We start from the raw sequence: 22,359 nt of genomic DNA on the forward strand, positions 1-22,359 counted from the left end.
TCAAAATACTAATAAAATGTAAACCTGTAGAAAACTCTACATGCGAAAATGGATAAAGATGAATAACATATGGCCGCAATCTTCTCATCATTGTAATATAATATAAATAGACGTGTAGGAATAAACCATGTTAGACGTGCTTGGTATAACATGTGATATAATAAATGACACACGGTATGATGCATAACAAATGGCATCTAAAGACACCTGCAAGGTTGAATACCAGCTACCACTATAAAGGGTTATCGATAAATATACATCAGTTCTTTCTTTTGGTTGAGACCTGTTGGCACCTTGTATTTAGCAGAAAAATCCAAAAGGCCTCTCAAGAGTATTTTCTTTTGATAGTCCCCTCCCCTAGTTGGTACCATTACTTTCTCGATTGCAAATGCACGGAGGGTTCCCATGTTGCGACCATGCGTGTGAATGAAGTGTTTGGCAGCACCCGAAATATTAAGAATGGATGGATTTGAAATGTAGTTTAAATGTTCGAGTATTCTATTTGTGAACTTGCGTACGGTGCTGCCAACCTACATCAAGTCACACTCCACACATTGTATCACATAGATCCCCCCGTGCTGTTGCAGTTGATATATGTTTTTATGGGGAAAGTAGTTGAGTGGTCCGCATTATGGAAGCTTTTTTGAACGGATTATATTTGCATGTTTTACAAGGATGGCTGCCGCACTTGGTGAAGCCTTTGTAATTAATCCCCGAATTCTGCGGGTTTTTTTTTTTTTTATTGGCCACAAACAGGGAAGGGGAAAGGGAACCTGCCATGGTGAATGCTTTTCTAGGTACCATCTTGCAGCCATTTTTCAAAGCATTGTACAGAAGGTTATCATCAAATAGAATGGGCAGACACCTCTGCACAATGCCTCTGCCGGCTGTACGTCAGAACCAGGGTAGGTGGATCTTTCTCTTTAATTTGTGTGTGATCATTATTCATAATTTCCTTATTGGTTACATTTTTTGCACTGATCTTTCGATCTACAGTTTTTTTGCGGATATTTTTAGTTTCAAATAGATCATATCTGGATTTATTTGACACTATATTAAATCCTCTAACATCCATCTTGGATATCCTCTGATTTTTAATCTCATCTTGATACTTTCACATTCTTTTTGAAAAGCCACCTCTGTGTTACAGTTTCTGCGTGCGCGCAGAAACGCAAATTGTACGTATTGTCATTCAGATGAAATCCGATATGGCAGACACATCGCCATCCCACACAATGAGTATGTCGTCGATGTATCTGCCGTACCACGCCAAGCACCATCTGAAGGGACAATCGACATTGTATATACATCTCTCCTCCTAGTATGCCATGGTGAGGTTTGCCAAGGAGGGCGAGAATTTCGCCCCCATTGACACCCCTCGTATCTGCAAATAATACAGGTTATTGAACATGCAGTAGTTATGGGTGAGTAGAAAGGATGTAACCTCGCATACATAGTCAATAAAAGCATTCGAATGACCGGTGTACCTATGGAGGTGGAATTCTAGGGCCATAAGGGCCATCCGTGGGGGGATCGATGGATACAAAGCTTCAACATCAGCAGTGACCCACTTGAATTGCGGGCGCCAGACAAAATTATACATAGCATGCAACACATCTCTTGTGTCCTTGAGATATCCCGGTATTCGCCTTACCAAAGGCTGTAATATGTTATCTAGCCAGTTTCCCATGCGTTCCATCAGGGACCCAATGCCCGAAATGATGGGATGCAGTGGAGGGGGAAACAGCCCTTTATGTATCTTTGGCAAGGCGTGCATAATGGGGGTTATGGGTGCGTTCACACAGAGAAAGCGGTATTGTGAGTCATTGAAAAAAACTAAGGTTAGTCCTTTCTGAATAAGTGAGTTATACTCACATGTATATTCCACAAGTGGGTTTTTGTCAAGCTTTCTATATGTGGACGCATCACATAAAATGTCTTCTACCTGTTTTTCATAGCTGTTTTTATCAAGAACCACGATGGATCCGCCTTTGTCGGCCATCTTGATGACCACTTCGGTCATTGATTCCAGTTCTACCAGGGCCTGTTTTAAAGAGCTGGAGAGATTATTGGGTCGTACCTCTAACATAGTATTGTTATATAGCCCAGGTCGTGAAAGGTGTCCATACCATTGGTTCTAGAAATTAAAGGGTAGAAATGTGGGTTGTGTGTTTTAAATCCCTTTCCTAGCTCTATAGATTCCACCCCACCCGATTCTGCATGGAGGTCTGAGAGACAGAGGAGAGATAGCTGTTCATTGTATGAAAGACCTGTGTATATATTATCATTTGCTTTACTTTCCATATTAAATGTATCAACTGTTACATCAGGTATGTCATAGAAGTGTCTCACTACTGTGAGATTTCTGATAAACTTGTTAACGTCCAGAATAGTACTGAATAAATCAAAATCAGCTGACGGTGCATAATTCAGACCTAAGGATAGTCAGATTGACTTCAGACAGATTCAGAACATCCAAGTCCTTATTGTAGGACTCACTACTATTTTTACAATGGTGATCTATGTGATACAATGTGTGGAGTGTGACTTGATGTATGTTGGCAGCACCGTACGCAAGTTCACAAATAGAATACTCGAACATTTAAACTACATTTCAAATCCATCCATTCTTAATATTTCGGGTGCTGCCAAAACATTTCATTCACACGCATGGTCGCAACATGGGAACCCTCCGTGCATTTGCAATCGAGAAAGTAATAGTACCAACTAGGGGAGGGGACTATCAAAAGAAAATAGTGGTAGGTTGTGGTGGCTCACTAGCAAGTAGTTAAGGTATGGTGCTGCAAGCTCATATAGAGGGAATCACCCCACCCTCTCTTAAAGACAAATGTAGTAATAGAGTAATGAGCGAGCACTCATACACTTGGCAACCAAATTGACATGTGCAGAAAATATTTATTAAATTCCCATAAAATACAAGTAATAAATTTATAAGAACAATGTAGCAATAATATACAACATTACAGTCACATATATTGTGGTAGATATGATCGACACTATATTCATATGACTCAATAGTGTCGATAAATTCAATAATATATATCACACCAAAAAACTTCCAGTATATGCTGTTATTTGGGAAGAGGGGGTATTATCTTCTAGCGCTCTATCCCAATTTGGGAAACTGAATGTCACTGAAAATGTTGTAGGTGTATTCACTGGGAGCGCAATATGTTCATAAAGTGTCCACAGGAATCCTGATAATGTGAGAAGTCTCTTATAGCATATCCTTTTAAGGTCGATATGAGCTTTGAATCAAAGAAAACTTTAAATCGATGTTTGGCTTACCGTCTAGCGTCTGCTGTCTTCCTATTGCTTCAATGGAGCTTTAAATATTTGCCGGCTTATTCAGTCGCTCCATACAGCAAGCTGGTTTAGATTTCGCGGGAGATCCAAAGATCGCGGGAGTTGCCACTCTGTTCCGCAATTTCCTTTGGTGCAGCTTTCGACGATAAGAATAGTTAGTCCTTTACTGTAGAGATTTTCTTCTGTATGGCCATACAGTATTATCGGAGGCTTCTCAATGCAGGTCCATCACTTGTTTCACCATACGCGTTACGGGTAGATTCACTCTCCCTTCCTCAGTGGTGGGAGCGACTGAATAAGCCGGCAAATATTTAAAGCTCCATTGAAGCAACAGGGAGACAGCAGACGCCAGACGGTAAGCCAAATATCGATTTAAAGTTTTCTTCGATTCAAAGCTCATATCGACCATAAAAGGATCTGCTATAAGAGACTTTTCACATTATCAGGATTCCTGTGGACACTTTATGAACATGTTGCGCTCCCAGTGAATACACCGACAACATCTTCAGTGACATTCAGTTTCCCAAATTGGGATAGAGCGCTAGAAGACAATACCCCCTCTTCCCAAACAACAGCATATACTTGAAGTTTTTTGGTGTGATATATATTATTGAATTTATCGACACTATTGAGTGGTATCGGATATTTCAACATTGAATTTTCTACCATTCAATTTATTGAATATTTCTATCGAATATATTTTTATCGAATATAGTGTCGATCATATCTACCACAATATATGTGACTGTAATGTTGTATATTATTGCTACATTGTTCTTATAAATGTTATTACTTGTATTTTATGGGGATATAATAAATATTTTCTGCACATGACAATCTGGTTGCCAAGTGTATGAGTGCTCGCTCATTTTCCTATCAAAAGAAAATACTCTTGAGAGGCCTTTTGGATTTTTCTGCCAAATACAAGGTGCCAACAGGTCTCAACTAAAAGAAAGAACTGATGTACATTTATCGATAACCCTTTATAGTGGTAGCTGGTATTCAACCTTGCAGGTGTCTTTAGATGCCATTTGTTATGCATCATAACATGTGTCATTTATTATATCACGTTATACCAAGTACGTCTAACATGGTTTATTCCAACACGTCTATTTATATTATATTACAATGATGAGAAGATTGTGGCCATATGTTATTCATCTTTATCCATTTTTTCGCATTTAGAGTTTTCTACAGGTTTACATTTTTTTTGTATTTTGATATCTTGTATAGCCCTGTTCACATGATGCGTCTTCTCACACCCTGCGCTTGTGCTTGCTTTTGATAAGCAAAAGTTTCCAGCCATGACGCGCATAGTCCAAGTGCAGGGATGTGGGGGGAGGATCATGTGGGGCCATTTTAACTAATGTTTACTGAGAATGATACTCCAGGTGTGAGTCTGTGGGTTGATTGATTCATGACATGTTGCCACCACCCACTAGTTGGGAGAGGGTACATGGGTCTTTAAATTTCTCTAAACTCTCAGGCCACATTGTTATGACTAAGGAGAAGGTCTCCGAAACGCGTAAACAACTGCTTGTTTGTGATACTGTTCCGCATATGATGTGATTCAATAAAGAGGAAGATTTTATGGGACGAACAATAAGTGCAGGAATCGTCTTTTTCATTTCATTTTGCCTATACGTCCAGGAACTTGCTGGCTTGACTCCGGGCACACGGGATACTACATGCCGACTAGGTGAGCTGGACAAACGTTTCCCGTATTGCAGAAAGGAAGAGTCTCCTTGATTCCGAACATTACAGAACATTTCCTGATATAGATGAAGTTTCCTCCCCCCCCCCCCCCCCCCCGACAATTTATGTAAGACACCACTGTTGAGTTGTCTGTGTAGAAAATCATCCTTTTGTTCCTTACTTCTGGAAGTGCTATTGTTAGTGCCATTTGTACTGCTTTCAACTCCTTGAAGTTGGATGATCTCTTTCTCGTACTCGGATCCCTCCTCCCCTGCCAATACCTGCTCTGGGAGTGGGCCCCCCAATCCTCAAGGACTGGCATCTGTGGTTACTATAGTCTGATTTGCAAATGTCCATGGGATGCCTGCTGAAAGGTGATCTGGTAACATCCACCACATCAGGGAACACCTTGCTTTTGAGGAGAGATGGAAATTCTGATGAACCGTCCCACTGTCTCAGGATGTCTGCCTGAAGATCTCTGGAGTGGATCTATGCATATGGAACTGCCGGAATAGCGGATGTCCTTTTTCCCAGTACTGCCATTGCCTCTCTGAAAATGCATAGATAGGACAGGAAGATTGACCGTATTACCTCTATAATTATGTTCTTTCTTCGGGGTGGAAGAAAACTGTTCTGGAGACAAGAATCTAACTGAATCCCCCAAAAAACACAACTCTGAGACGGAATTAGGCTTGACTTTCTCCAATTGATTAACCACCCTAGGTCTTCTAAGGTGGAGCATAGGAAATTGATATCTTTTTGTAGCTCCTCTTTTGATTGAGAGACCATCAGAAAATCATTCAGATAGGGGATTAATGTAACGCCCAACTGTCTTAAAAAGGCAGCCACCTCCGCTATCACCTTGGTGAATACCCTCGGTGCTTGTGACACTCCGAAGGGAAGAGCTTTGTACTGAAGATGTAATAACTCCCCCTGAACCCATACTGAAGTTCTTAAAAACTTTTGGGAGGCAGGATGAATTGGGACATGATAGTATGCGTCCTCTAGGTCCAGGCTTGCCATCCAGCACCCCTGGAAGAGAAGATTTAACGTAGATTTGATTGTTTCCATCTTGGACTTTTTGTACAGTAGGGATTTGTTCAGTCTTTTAATATTTAGTATAACCCTGAAAGACCCATTCAGTTTCTTTACTAGGAACAAAGGGGAATAAAAACCCTTGCCTCTTTCTGCTAGTGGAACTGGGCAAACAACTCCCTTGTGTAACAGGGGAAAAAAAAACTCTTGACTGCAGTGCCTCCCTCTTTTCTTGATTTTTGGGGCAGACTGTCTGGAGAAAAAGATCTTCTGGATAAGACAGAAACTCCAGTCGGAATCCTTTTTCTATTAAATTTAAAATCAATTTGTTTTGGGACACAGATTTCCAAGCTGAAAGGAAATGAGACTGTCTTCCTCCCACCTGACTTCTGGTGTCATTGAAATTTGTCCTTGGGTTTGTTGTCCTGGGTTCTGAACAGAAAACCCCCAGACTTCCTAGAGAATCTGTCTCTTTCATTTCTTTTACTTTGTTTGTTCTTTGTACTTTTGAAACCGGCCTGACGTTTGCGAAAAAAAAGTTTTTCTAGGGAACTGGAAACGTATTATGTTATCCAAGGCTCTCTCTAGAATCTCATCAAGAGAAGAGCCAAAAAGTCTAGAGCCTTCACATGGGAGTGAGCAAAGTCTAGACTTTGAGCCCCGATCTCCTCTCCAAGACCTAAGCCAGACAGCCCGCCTGGCTGCGTTTGACAAAGCCGCAGCTCTGGCCGAAAAACGCACTACATTAGTGGAGGCGTCCTCACAAAAAATCTGCTGGCTTATGAAAGGTTGGTAGAGAAGCAAGTAAATCTTCCCTTGTGGTTTTGTCTCTGATGTGGGATTCTAACTGCCCCAGCCATAACCTTAAAGATCTAAACACCCATGAGGCTGCAATAGCTGGCCTGAGACTTGTCGATGCACATTCCCAAGACCTCCAAAGATAAAATATCCGCCTTTTTATCTAAGGGATCTCCTAAACAGCTTAGGTCTTCAAAGGGAAGGTCTGATCTCCTGGCAATCTTATGCATCAACTAAAAGGTGCCTTATCCCATGCGCTAGAGATGGATTCCTCAAACAGGTATTTACGCTTGACAGAATTTGGGATAAAAAAAGTTCGGTCTGGATTTTTCCATTCCTTCTTAATTAATGTCTCAATATTCTTGTGGATGGGAAAAGACCTATGACGCTTTGGACCTAGACCTTCAAAGGCCTGATCAGCTATAGATTTAGGCTCTTTAGTGTCCTCTAATTGCATAGTAGTCTTCACTGCTTTTAATAAGGGCTCTACATCCTCTGGTGGAAAAAGAGATTTTCCTGCCGTATCCTCGTTAGAAGACATATACTCGGAGGATAATTCCTGGCCTGATTCTAGGTCTTCTTCAAACGTTGAAGGCTCAGAGTCAGAGACTTGCGTCGGCTTTGCCTGAAGGATTTAAAGAGGATTTAACTTCTGACCGCACTAATGCTTTAATGGATTTTTAAAAGCTAGGGGATTCTTCCATCACTAGCTTATCAATACATGATTGACAGAGTGGCTTAACGTAAGTAGAGGACAGGGGCACTTTACACCCCCCACGTTCTTTATGCTTGGTTTTCCAGGAGGCTTTTTTAGGAACTTTAGCAACCTACAAAAAAGCATACAACACCCAGGCATAAAAAGTGGGGTTAGAAAACAATAAGTCTCACCCAAGTGTCGTGTCAATCTTCCCCACTCCTCAGCTCCAGTGCCGGGCTTGTGGGCCTCGAGGGTTCCACGGGGTCGGCGCGTCCGGTATCACCTGTCTCAGACATAATATGCGTCTGCTCCAGATTCTGCACAACACTGTGTGCGTCCACGGCTGGCTGCCTCCTCCTGCTGCCATATATATTTTTTAATGCGCCTCGGCTCCTTCCCATGTCCTGTTTTTAAAAGGACCGCCTAATCCACGCTCTCGCACTTCCGGCTCCAGCGGGGAGGGTACTTCCGGCTCCCATCGGAAGTGACGTCTATGCGCCAGAAGCACTTGTTACTGCCCATGCGCCGAGCGTCCCTGAGCCCCGATCCGCCATTTTGGTAATGGGACGCCGGCGCTACCACAGTCATGGACCGGGAACCGCCTGAACACGTCCACATTGGCTCCCCAAAGAGGCCTTTGAGGCTGCAGGATAAAGGGCAGACTTGGGCCTCTTTCACACGGGCGTCACGGTTTTGAACCTGATAAGATGCGGGTGCGTCGCGGGAAAATGCACGATTTCTCCGCGCGAGTGCAAAACATTTCGGGTTTGGGATCGGTGTTGTGTAGATTGTATTATTTTTCCTTATAACATGGTTATAAGGGAAAATAATAGCATTCTTAATACAGAACGCATAGTACAATAGCGCTGGAGGGGTTAAAAATATATATATAATAATTTAACTCACCTTAATCCACTTGTTCGCACAGCCCGGCTTCTCTTCTTTCTTCAGGACCTGGGTAAAGGACCTTTGATGACATCACTGCACTCAACACATGGTCCATCACCATGGTGATGGATCATGTGATGGACCATGTGATGAGCGCAGTGACGTCACCACGGGTCCTTTTCCTACTGCACAGCAAATATGAAGACAGAAGAGAAGCCGGGCTGCGCAAACAAGTGGATTAAGGAGAGTTAAATATTTTTTTTTAACCCCTTCAGCCCTATTGTACTATGCATTCTGTATTAAGAATGCTATTATTTTCCCTTATAACCATGTTATCCTAGCAACAGTGTGTGAAAATCACACTGCAGCCACACTTGCTTGCGATTTTCACGCACCCCCATTCACTTCTATGGGGCCTGCGTTGCGTGAAAAACGCACAAAGAGGAGCATGCTGTGATATTCACGCAACGCACAAGTGATGCGTGAAAATCACCGCTCATGTGAACAGCCCCATAGAAATGATTGGGTCCGGATTCAGTGCGGGTGCAATGCGTTCACCTCACGCATTGCACCCGCGCGGAAATCTCGCCCGTGTGAAAGAGGGCTTAGGCAAATGCTCCGCCGGGAGACTTACGTCGCCAGGGATGGGTCCCGTTACGGTATGGTAGACCCGGACCTTCCCCAGCCATCCGAGGTGAGAACCAAAAAAAGAAAGGGAACTCCTCAGGTACTTCCTATCCGGAGGACAGGAAACCTGAACTGAGGTGTGGTGGAGGTGTGAACCTTTTTATCTCATTAGGTTTCTTGTCCTGGATGGGAAGTCCCGGTTGCATGGGTGCCGTCATGGGTGAGGGGAAATGGTACTGTACGGAACTCCTGCTCCGTACAGTATTGGAATGAAGTTTTATGCGAATCGACTTTGGATGTTAGAATTATTCACAAGTGTAAACGCAAAGAAAACTGGAAATAGTGCACATGAAAATGGATGAAAATAAAAATCATAATAAAACACGTAGGCGATCTGGTCTCACTGTGCTCATTAATATAACCGTCTATCCTGGTCCAGCAGCAGCCAATAGCGGGGCCCTCACCTACACGGCTACTGCTTGTATAATAAATGGATAAATGTATAATATCCAGAGAGGGCTGTATACAGTCACTCAGATATTGCTGTTATCTCAGGAACTCATCGATGCCACCTTGTCACGTGTAATGATTCACGCGTCGGCCAGATAAACAGAAACGTGCACTCGTTACAGTCCCTTCATCCAGTACTGTGTCCTTGAATCGGAGATTCAAGTGTCCCAGTGGTGGGCAGCACGGTGGCTCGGTGGTCAGCATTGGTGCCTTGCAGCACTGGGGCCCTGGGTTCGAATCCAACTATGGACAAGATCTGCATGGGGTTTCCTCAAGGTTCTCAGGTTTCCTCCCACACTCCAAAGACATACTGGTAGGGACCTTAGATTGTGAGCCCCAGTGGATGAGAATGTCTGTACAGCAATGCGGAATATAGCAGGTCTATGTAAGTGATGAGAATGTACAGCACAGTGGATTATGTCAGTGATATATAAGTGATGAGAATGTACAGCGCTGTGGAATATGTCAGTGATATATAAGTGATGAGAATGTCTGTACAGCGCTGTGGAATATGTCAGTGATATATAAGTGATGGGAATGTCTGTACAGCGCTGTGGAATATGTCAGTGATATATAAGGGATGAGAATGTCTGTACAGCGCTGTGGAATATGTCAGTGATATAGAAGTGATGAGAATGTCTGTACAGCGCTGTGGAATATGTCAGTGATATATAAGTGATGAGAATGTCTGTACAGCGCTGTGGAATATGTCAGTGATATATAAGTGATGAGAATATCTGTACAGCGCTGTGGAATATGTCAGTGATATATAAGGGATGAGAATGTCTGTACAGTGCTGTGGAATATGTCAGTGATATATAAGTGATGAGAATATCTGTACAGCGCTGTGGAATATGTCAGTGATATATAAGTGATGAGAATGTCTGTACAGCTCTGTGGAATATGTCAGTGATATATAAGGGATGAGAATGTCTGTACAGAGCTGTGATATATAAGTGATGGGAATGTCTGTACAGAGCTGTGGAGTATGTCAGTGATATATAAGTGATGAGAATGTCTGTACAGCGCTGTGGAATATGTCAGTGATATATAAGTGATGAGAATGTCTGTACAGTGCTGTGGAATATGTCAGTGATATATAGGTGATGGGAATGTCTGTACAGCGCTGTGGAATATGGCAGTGATATATAAGTGATGAGAATGTCTGTACAGCTTGTATGTTCTCCTGGTCTGAGGAATGGGGGACGGATCTGAGCTCTGATGAGGAAAGAGGGTCAGATCTGAGGAGGAATGGATGTCTGAAGATTGGGGGTCTGATGAAAGTTTTTTCTCATTTTCCTCCTCTATAACATAAGGAAATGCTTCTGCTCACGTGGGTGAATTAACTTTCTACTTTTTCATCATTCTGGAGTGCTGGTGATTTCTCCATTTTATTCAAGTGAGGATCTTGCATTGAGATCTGTGGACACTGGCAGCCACTTATTTCAATTACCTGGGGTTTTGTTCTGCTTTACATGGTATATACAGTGCCTTGCAAAAGTATTCACCCCCCCTTGACTTTTTTCGTATTTTCTTACATTAGAGCCTTAAGTGCAATGTTTTGTTAATCTGAATGTTATGTGATGGATCAGAACACAATAGTCTAAGTCGTGAAGTGAAATGAGAAAAGTATAGAAATAAAACTATTGGTTAGAAATAGAAAACAGTAATTGTCCTGTGCGTATGTATTCAACCCCTTTGTTAGGAAGCCCATAAAAAGCTCTGGTGCAACCAATTACCTTCAGAAGTCACATGATTAGTGAGATGATGTCACCTGTGTACAATCTAAGTGTCACATGATCTGTCATTACATATACACACCAGAGGCTGCAACACGTAAGAAAGAGGCATCACTGACCAAACACTGCCATGAAGACCAAGGAACTCTCCAAACAAGCAAGGGACAATGTTGTGGAGAAGTACTGTGGCGAAACCGACCTCGCCACTGGGTTTTGGAGAGGACTGGCTGCTGGCCTCTTGCCCCAGGATTATGGGCCATATACTAACTTTTAAACCCCTGAACCTATTCAAGTGAATTTTGGATAGGTTTGTCCCCAAGTTATACTGTTTAAATTGATGTTAGTTATATGTATGGCCAATGTAAATTCACAAAGTTGTAACAATTAATAATAAGTGTAACTTGTCAGCTTGGGAGGAAATGCTGGGTGTATTTCTATTGTGCCATTGTCCCATTGTGTGTTTAAAGGGTGATGTCTGTTCTGTTGTCTGCACATGTGTATTGGTGACTTCTCTTTGTCTTGAGAGATAATTGGATTACGCCTCGGTTGTCTCCGGGCCAGAGAGGAGGAGACCATGATGCATTGTGGGGATATGTTGTCCTATGTCACAGTCTTCATTCTGGTCCTCTGGGGGTGTGAACGATTGGTTGCTGTAGTTACATTGTATGTGTTGCAAATTACTGATTGGTTGTATTTCAAACCCCTGTGGGCAGTACTATGTTTGTGGTTTGTGAATAAAAGAGGCTGTACGTGAAGTACAGTCAGACCACTGCTTGACCCTCAACACGGAGCCTTGTCTCGTTATTGGGGGGATTCACTGTATGCTGTTAGAAGACCGATTGCCAGAAGTGTAAGCCGATTCCTGTTCGTCTGCTAGCAGCTATTCGCGAGGTTCCAGTTTGGAGTGCTACTTTGTATCCAGTTCGGGAGTTTGGTGTCCTGCAGTAGCTGTGCCTGTCTCTCAGAAAGGGGCTTATCGCCTAAACGGATTTTAACCCCTTGTCTGCGGAAACGGACTGTTACAAGTACAAGTCAGGGTTAGGTTATAAAAAAATATCCCAATCTTTGATGATCCCCAGGAGCTCCATCAAATCTATCATAACCAAATGGAAAGAACATGGCACAACAGCAAACCTGCCAAGAGACGGCCGCCCACCAAAACTGACGGACCGGGCAAGGAGGGCATTAATCAGAGAGGCAGCACAGAGACCTCAGGTAACCCTGGAGGAGCTGCAGAGTTCCACAGCAGAGACTGGAGTATCTGTACATAGGACGACAATAAGCCGTACGCTCCATAGAGTTGGGCTTTATGGCAGAGCGGCCAGAAGAAAGCCATTACTGTCAGCTAAAGACAAAAAGACACGTTGTGAGTTTGTGAAAAGGCCTGTGGGAGACTCCCAAAATGTATGAAGGAAGGGGCTCTGGTCTGAGGAGACTACAATTAGACTTTTCAGCCATCAAAGAAAGCGCTATGTCTGGGGCAAACACATCACATAACATCACAGAACACCATCCCCACAGTGAGACCTGGTGGTGGCAGCATCATGCTGGGGGGTGGGACTGGGAAACTGGTCAGAGTTGAGGGAAAGATGGACAAGGAAATTCTTCAGCAGAACCTGCCCCACTCTGTGCGTGATCTGAGGCTAGGACGGAGGCTCACCTCCCAGCAGGACAATGACCCCAAACACACGGCTAAAGCAGCACTTGAGGGGTTTAAGGGGAAACATGTAAATGTGTGGGAACGGCCGAGTCACAGCCCAGATCTCAATCCAATAGGAAATCTGTGGTCAGACGTAAAGATTGCTGTTCACAAGCGCAAACATCCGACCTGAAGGAGCCGGAGCCGTTCTGCAAGGAGGAACGGGCAACAATCCCAGCGGTCAGATGTGGCGACTGCTCATAGAGACTTATCCAGAGCGACCTGGAGCTGTGATTGCCGCAAAAGGCGGCTCTACAAAGTACTGACTTTAGGGGGTGAATAGTTCTGCACATTGACCTTTTCTATTATTTTGTCCTATTTGTTGTTTACTTCACAAGAAAAAAAAAAACATCTTCAGAGTTGTCGGCATCTTCTGTAATTACATGATGCAAATCCTCAAACAATCCATGTTAATTCCAGGTTGTAAGGCAACAAAATACGAAAAAAGTCAAGGGGGGGGGGGGGAGAATACTTTTGCAAGGCACTGTACAATGCCTTTAAAAAGTATTCATACCCCTCAAGTTTTTTCACTTTTTCTCACGTTACACCCACAAACAAATGTATTTTATTGGGAATTTATGTGATCGAACACAAAGTACAAGTCTGTGTGAAGTGAAAAGAAAATAATCCATGGCTTCTAAATGTTTTCTAAACAAAAATCTGAAAAGTGTGGCTTGCATTAGTATTCAGCCCCCTGTACTCTGATCCCCTAAATAAACTCCAGTGTGACCTTTGCCTTCAGAAGGCACCTCATTAGTACATAGAGTCCACCTGTGTGTAATGTCTTCTCAGTAAAACTCCAGCTGTGAAGGCCTCAGAGGTTAGTTACAGAGCATTAGTGATCAAACAGCATTATGAAAACCAAGGAACACACCAGACAGGTCAGGAATAAAGTTATGGAGACGTATAAAGTAGGGTTAGCTTATAAAAAATAAAAATCTCAAGCTTTCAACATCTCATGGAGCAATGTTCAATCCATCATCCAAAAATGGAAACACTATGGCACAACTGTAAACCTACTAAAGACATGGCTGTCCATCTAAACTGACCGCCCAGGCAAGAAGAGCACTAATTAGAGAAACAGTCATGAGGCTTATAGTCACTCTGGAGGAGTTGCAGAGATCACAGCTCAGGTGGGAGAATCGATCCACAGGTCAACTATTAGTCGTGTACTCCAAAAATCTGGCCTTTATGAAAAAAGTGGCAAGAACAAAGCCATTTCTGAAAACAAGCTATAAGAAGACCCATTTGCAGTTTGTCACAAGCCATGCAGGGGTCACGGCAACAACGTGGAAGAAGGTGCTCTGGTCAAATGAGACAAAAGTGGAACTTTTTTACCTTTTTGCAAAACGCTATGTGTGGCGGAAAACTAACCCTGCACATCCCCCTGAACACACCATCACCACCGTGACACATGGTGGTGGCAGCAACATCCTGGGGGAGGCTTTTCTTCAGCAGGGACAGGGAAGCTGGGCAGAGTTGATAGGAAGATGGATGGAGCTAAATCCAGGGCATTCCTGGAGGAAAACCTGGTAGAGGCTGCAGAAGTGTGTATAGTGTAGAAGTAATGTCATCTATAACACCCGGCATCTGACGACACCTACCTGAGGTATAACAGTCATTACTACATGTCTCCAGCCTTTATAGTGTAGAAGTAATGTCATCTATAACACCCGGCATCTGATGACACCTACCTGAGGTATAACAGCCATTACTACATGTCTCCAGCCTTTATAGTGTAGTAGTAATGTCATCTATAACACCCGGCATCTGATGACACCTACCTGAGGTATAACAGCCATTACTACATGTCTCCAGCCTTTATAGTGTAGAAGTAATGTCATCTATAACACCCGGCATCTGATGCCACCTACCTGAGGTATAACAGCCATTACTACATGTCTCCAGCCTTTATAGTGTAGAAGTAATGTCATCTATAACACCCGGCATCTGATGACACCTACCTGAGGTATAACAGATATTACTACATTTCTTGAGGCTTTTGTCAGTATAAATCCATCAGCCTGGTATTTACAGAGTTAAAGCTGACGAAAAGTGTCACAGACGGCCCCCTACCACCACGGATTGTGGAGCCTAAATGGTTAAAGTGAGTTTTCTAAGACACCGGCCATTAGTGCAACCGTTTATCGCTGCCGGTGCCCCCCACAACCTGATGCTAAGCCAAGTTTTCAGCCTGGACCATGAGAGGATGGAGAGAAGATCCTGGAGAGGATGTCTATGTGCAGTCACATCTCCCTCCGCTCCTGCACATAACACAGGGGTCACTGCCCGGAGTGCTCCTTTACTGCAGCTCTAAGGTGGAGCCTCACCTGAAGAAACCTCCCAATTCCCTTCCTCCATTCATTATTCCATACCTGTGGTCACATGGACTGGAATGTCCTCCTCCACCTCACTCTTACACGGGGGATCGCCCATCATCCGCTCTTCTCCATCCTCCACTTTAATATCAGTCACATCTTCCCCCTGATTTGTCATCTGTAACAATTCAGGATAATACAGCAGACAGGTGGGAAATCTAACAGATCCACATAAGAGACCCCCACCATCTATGACCCCTCTATGACTGCAGGACCCCCCCTATATAGATGTGTATAGGGCTCAGCTCCATCTACCTGATGGTTCTCTGGGAGCTTCTCCTCTGGACAGTCCTGGGAATACAGAGGACGGGGACATCTCTCGGGGGGATTTCCTTCTATGAGTCCATCTGTAGGAAACACACAGGGACAGGAGAGATTATTACATGTGATGATGAGATGATGGGAGTAGTATCCAGGTGACCCATGACAGCCCCCCTCCTTACCCTGTTGATCGCCCCATAAATCCATCTCCTCTTCTGCTTCATCTTTAACCTCAGCCTTAATAACATTTAGACTTTCATCCTAAAGAAGAGAAATTATTATTATTATTATTACAGCGCCATTCATCCCATGGTGCACATACATAATACAGACAATTGCACTAATCATAAACAAGACGAGTTACAAACTAGTACAGAAGGAGAGAGGGCCCTGCCCGCGAGGCTTACAATCTACATGGTATGGGAGAAGGACATAGTAGGTGCGGGTGAAGCGGGTCATGGCGGTATAGAAGCAGCAGGGTAACTGGTTGTAGGCTTGTCTGAAGAGGTGGGTTTTCAGGTTCCTCTTGATGGTCTCCACTGTAGGTGAGAGTCTGATATGTTGGGGCAGCGAGTTCCAGAGTATGGGGGATGCACGGGAGAAATCTTGGAGTCGATTGTGGGAAGAGGCGATAAGAGGAGAGGAGGAGGTCTTGTGAGGATCAGAGAGTGCGTGTGGGGATGTATCGGGAAAGTAGCTCAGAGATGTAGGGAGGGGACAGGTTGTGGACGGCCTTGTATGTGTTTGTTAGTACAAAATAGTACAATATAAAATGATCTTTGGTTCAGTCCCTTTCTGGTCAGATTCTGGGGAGACTTCAGCTCCATCTACCTGATGGTTCTCTGTGGGCTTCTCCTCTGGACAGTCCTGGGAATACAGAGGACGGGGACATCTCTCGGGGGGATTTCCTTCTATGAGTCCATCTGTAGGAAACACACAGGGACAGGAGAGATTATTACATGAGATGATGGGAGTAGTATCCAGATGACCCATGACAGCCCCCCCCCTCCTTACACTGCTGATCGCCCCATAAATCTGTCTGTTCTTCTGCTTCATCTTTAACCTCAGCCTTAATATCCATCAGATTTTCATCCTAAAGAAGAGAAATGTAAAATGATCTTTGGTTCAATCCCTTTCTGGTCAGATTCTGGGGAGACTTCAGCTCCATCTACCTGATGGTTCTCTGGGGGCTTCTCCTCTGGACAGTCCTGGGAATACAGAGGACGGGGACATCTCTCGGGGGGATTTCCTTCTATGAGTCCATCTGTAGGAAACACACAGGGACAGGAGAGATTATTACATGTGATGATGAGATGATGGGAGTAGTATCCAGGTGACCCATGACAGCCCCCCTCCTTACCCTGCTGATCGCCCCATAAATCCGTCTCCTCTTCTTCTTCATCTTTAACCTCAACCTTAATATCCATCAGATTTTCATCCTAAAGAAGAAAACAAAGCCAATCATTCTTACTGGAAATTCCTTTTTTCCGAAATCTTCATGATGACACCTGATGATGAGATGATCCTCCTTCCACCAGGCAGGAACTCAGGGCCATCTGAACCTGACAGACCCTCAAGAGAACTTCTGTATTTCAGTGTATACAGTCTATGGTTGGGAAGTTACAAGGTGCCATGAAAGTAACTCAGCTTTTCCCCCTCACCCTCCATTACGGCACCTGACCACGAGATCTACCAGATCAGTCACAGTCTATGGAAGGACTACTGCTTTCCATTCAAGTGAATAGGATGGAGCTGTCCAATTGTAGTGAATGGTGGAGCTCCATTGTAGACAGCGAGCAGGTGAAGAGAACACATCGCCGGCGGGGTGCGTGCAGTCGGGCTATCCTGAGGATGGGTTATCAATATAGCAGAAGAGGAGAACCCCTTTAACTTCAAATCAGATGAAAAGATTGATATATCCTCCAAGATTGTATAGCTGAAAAATATGAAAGACACCGCGCACTCCGGGCCCTAAACCAGTAAGATGCCCGTGCTGGAAGTAGATCGCAGTCACTTATAAACAATTGTAAGATAAGTCACCCGACTAGTGGTTCTCGTTCTGCAGTATGGAGATTAAGCTGGGAATGGGTTTGGTTTCTAAGATGCAGAACGCGCCACGGCCGGTGGCGCGATACCGTGCATATAATTTGAACCTTGCACTCTCAAGGCGCAAAGTGACTTCACTATACAAACTACGGATAGTTGCCCGTACCAAACTTCCTCCCAATGCATTTCAGACAGTACGCTGTCCTTCGTCAGGGAAATGGAAACCGCATCTTAGAAACCAGACCCATCCCCATCTCCACACTGCATAGAGAGGAAGACGCCGAAGAACCAGAACCACTAGTCGGGTTACTTCGGTTACAGGTAGAGTTGTTGAGATACCAAAAATTTGATTTGATTTCGATACCATAAAAAAAAAAAAAAAAAAAAAAAAAAGTATTGCGATAGTCGATACCACGAGAAATAAAACACCAAAAAAGCCATGTGCATTCCGCATAAAAAAAAAAAAAGGCAAATTGCGCAGTTTTTATTAATTTTTTTCTGTTCCGGCGTTCACCACATAGGAGATTTTCTTGTTTTAATAGTTTTGACTTTTCGGACGTGGTGATATGTGATGTTTATTTATAGTTTATATATTTTATATGTAAAATTGGGAAAGGGGGCGATTTATACTTAATATTTTAATTGTTTTTTTTTTTACTTTTTATTTACTAACTATTATCCCCCTTAGGGGCTAGAACCCTTGTCCTATTCACCCTGATAGAGCTCTATCAGGGTGAATAGGACTTCACACTATCCCTGCTGCTCTGTGCTTAGTGCACACAGCATCAGGGATGTTACCATGGCAGCCAGGGCTTCAGTAGCGTCCTGGCTGCCATGGTAACCAATCGGAGCCCCAGGATTACACTGCTGGGGCTCCGATCAGAAGCTGCCACTGCGCCACCAATGAGAGAAGGGGAGGGGACTCTGTGGCCACTGCCACCAATGATTTTAATACTGGGGGGGGGTTGAGGGGGGCGGGTGCACTGCGCCACCAATGATTTTAATACTGGGGGGGGGGGGGCGCCAATGATAATTAACCTTTATTAGAGGAGGCGGGTGCCAGCAACAAATCAGCAGCAGTTAGGGGTTAACTGCCGCTGATCGCAGCTCCCTGTCAGAGGCAGGGTGCCGGCTTTGGGATCCTGCTGCCGGCACCCGCCTCCTGCATTAAAGGTTAAAGAGGGCCTTTCACGGGTCCAAACATTGTAAACTATCAGGACATGTAGCGCGGTGCTCAGTGATCTCACTGCACTTATTATTAGTCCTGGGCGCCGCTCCGTTCGGCCGCTGTGGCCTCCGGTATATTCTCCCGGAGAAGTAGATCTGGTCGGGGCGGGAGAACCCAGAATTCTTCTCCTGCTAGGTTTTTCAGTGTTGGAAACCATGTTCTCCTGGGCCAGAAGGGAGTGATTAGGAGAATTTGAGCTTTCTCTTCCAGGATTTTGGAAATGACCCTCAGTATTAGAGGAAATGGCGGGAACGCATCAAGAAGTTCCTGAGGCCAGGGCGATGACAAGGCGTCCACTCTTAGGGGCCGGTCTAGAGAGGATAGGGAAAAGAAGTCTGCGACTTGCCTGTTTTTCCTTGTGGCAAATAGGTTGATCTTTGGAGTGCCCCAACTGGCACAAATTTGTGCGAAGATCTGACGATTCAGGCTCCATTCTCCCGGCTTTAGCCGATCCCTGCGCAGGAAGTCCGCCACTTGATTTTCTTTTCCTCTTACGTGGGCTGCTCTTTTCCTCTTACGTGAGCGCATAGATTTTTCTCAGCCCAATTCAGGATCTTCCTCGTGACTAAAGACAGGGAGCGGCTTCTTGTTCCTCCCTGTTTGTTTAGGTAGGCTACTGTGGTAGAATTGTCAGAGAGGATTTTTACATTTTTCAGATAGATGGAGGGGAAAACATTTTCATGGCTTCCCAGACCGCACTTAGTTCCCTCATATTTGATGAAGCTTGTTGTAGCTCCGTTTTCCATAAGCCCTGTGTCATCTTCCCCTCCATGTGGGCCCACCAGCCCTGCTGACTGGCATCGGTGGTGATGATTAATTGGTCCGTCTGTCTCCATTCCACCCCCCGGGATAAATTTGACTGGTTTGTCCACCAGGATACGGCAGGAAAGAAGAAGTCATAAGGCATGAGTCCAGTAGAACTCCCAAAAATATTTTTTCCTGTGAGGGGAGAAGACAAGACTTCTGTTGGTTTATTATCCAACCCAGGTCAGCTAGGGTTAAAAGGATTGTCTGGAGGTGACACAGAAGAAGGTTTTCTGACGGAGCTGTGATTAGAAAATAGTCTAGGTACAGCACAAAGGAAATTCCTGCTAGATGAAAAAATGTTGCTACTTCCATCATGACTTTGGTGAATAATCTCGGGGCTGAGACCAAACGGTAGAACTTGAAACTGATAGTGGCATAGAGATCCCTGGAACCAAACCACTGTCCTTAGAAACTTCTGGTCTCTCTTCAGGATTGGAATGTGATAGTAGGCATCCGCCAGGTCTAATGTTATCATATAGCAATTTTTTGGTAGAAGATTGACCATGGATTTTACAGTCTCCATTTAGAATTTTTTCTAAACAATATATTTGTTTTGGGTCTTTAAATTTATTATCGCCCTGAAAGTACCGTTTGGTTTTCTCACCAGAAATATAGGAGAATAGAATCCCTTCTTCTGTTCCCCTACTGGTACTGGAATGATGGCTCTCTTCTCTAACAGAAGCGATATTTGTTGGTCTATTGCTTCCTGATTTCTTCCTTTTAGTCTGGAGTTTTTCCATGTAACGGTCTGGGGGGAGACGGGTGAATTCCAGACTATAGCCTTCCTTTATCACCCCCAGAACCCAAGGGGAGGCCTGAATATTTTCCCAAGCTGAGTAAAAATGAATGAGCCTTCCCCCTACTGCTCCTCTGGCGTCATTGGGTAGTGGGACGGGAAGATTTTTCGGGATTAAACAGGAACCCCTTCCCTTTCCCTCTGGATGTTTGCCAAGACGATCCTGATTCTTTTTTCTTCTGATCAGGTCTACCACGTCTTTGGGGCCGAAAGGATCATCCCCGATGATAAAATTTTGATTCCGTGGGAAAGCCTTTTTTTCTATCTGATATCTCTCTCTAAAATATCATCAAGCGCTGAGCCAAACACTATCCCCCTCGCAAGGCAAGGCACATAGTTTGTTTTTTTATGCCATATCCCCCGACCAGGTTCTTAACCAAATTGCTCTGCGAGAAGCATTGGACAGGGCAGCTGTTCTGGCTGACAATCTCACTATGTCCGCAGAAGCGTCCGCCATAAAGTTTGCGGCCTGTTTTAACATGGGGATTGAGGCTAGTATGTCTTTTCTCGGAGCGCCAGACTCGATGTGCTCCTCTAATTGACCTAAGCACAAGGACAGGGTTCTGGCTGTGTAGGTTGCCGAGATTCCAGGTCTTAGAACTGCGGTGGAGGATTCCCACGTTTTTTTAAGCAGACTCTCGCATTTTTTATCCATTGGATCTTTGAGCAAACCCAGATCCTCAAAGGGTAGTGCAGTTTTTTTTTTTTTTTATTCTTGCCACTGGTGCATCCACTCTTGGTCTTGTCCCATGTGGCTGAATCGTCCTCCGAAAAAGGATATTTTCTCTTAAATATTTTTGATGCTGACTGTCTTTTGTCAGGTTCTTTCCACTCGTTAAGAATTAAGGCTTTAATACTGCTGTGGACTGGAAAAAACAGTTTTTTCTTGTGTAACGGATCACCTGGTACACCGACCGGGTACCTCCGTTGAATGAATGCTCCTAGTGCTTTCCGAGGACTCCAAGCACTCCACTTGACACCGTACGCACTGCAGACCCCACGAACTGCCGAAGCTTGGTTGAGGTCTCACCGTCTCCTACACACCCTGGACCTACGACAAGGCTCCAGGCTCCAGTGGGTGGACCTCTCCTAAAACCAGAGATCAGGAACAGCCCTTAAAAGAGCTAGTAGTTATAGCCAGGGGAGTATACACGTATAGCAATCCCCACACACATGAGACGAGGCTCTATGTTGAAGGTGAAACAGGAACTGACTGTACTTCATGTACAGCCTCTTTTATTCACAAACCAAAAACATAGTACTGCCCACAGGGGTTTGAAATACAACCAATCAGTAATTAACAACACATACAATGCAACTACAGCAACCAATCGTTCACGCCCCCAGAGGACCAGAATGAAGACTGGGACATAGGACAACATATCCCCACAATGCATCATGGTCTCCTCCCCTCTGTCTGGAGACAACCTGAGAAGCAATCCAATTATCTCTCAGAACAAAGGGAGATCGCCAATACACATGTAGATACAACAGGACAGACATCACCATTTAAACACACAATGGGACAATGGCACAATAGAAACACACCCAGCATTTTCCTCCCAAGCTGACAAGTTACAATTATTATAGATTGTTACAACTTTGTGAGTTTACATTGGCCATACATATAACTTACATTAATTCAAACAGTATAACGTGGGGACAAACCTATCCAAAATTCACTTGAATCGGTTCAGGGGTTTAAAAGTTAGTATATGGCCCATAATCCTGGGGCAAGAGGCCAGCAGCCAGTCCTCTCCAAAACCCAGTGGCGAGGTCGGTTTCGCCACATCTTGTCTCCCAAACCTGCAAACATCTGATCTTGCAC

At 44.2% G+C, this 22,359-nt stretch overlaps 1 protein-coding gene and 1 long non-coding RNA gene across 2 annotated transcripts in view; both read right to left on the reverse strand.

Moving 5' to 3' along the window:
- LOC120998436 overlaps nt 1–15,699 on the reverse strand; it is a 24,174-nt gene extending 8,475 nt beyond the window's left edge. Inside the window, exon 1 of the long non-coding RNA XR_005778380.1 lies at nt 15,649–15,699. This is a non-coding gene — a long non-coding RNA (uncharacterized LOC120998436). The remainder of the gene's footprint in view (nt 1–15,648) is intronic.
- Nucleotides 1–22,359, reverse strand: part of LOC120998348 (zinc finger protein 501-like) — a 308,112-nt gene that overhangs the window by 31,690 nt on the left and 254,063 nt on the right. The gene's annotated exons all lie outside the window — the stretch shown is intronic.

The sequence above is a fragment of the Bufo bufo genome, chromosome 4 (genome assembly GCF_905171765.1).
Source record: "Bufo bufo chromosome 4, aBufBuf1.1, whole genome shotgun sequence".
In the NCBI taxonomy this organism is placed as follows: Eukaryota; Metazoa; Chordata; class Amphibia; order Anura; family Bufonidae; genus Bufo; species Bufo bufo.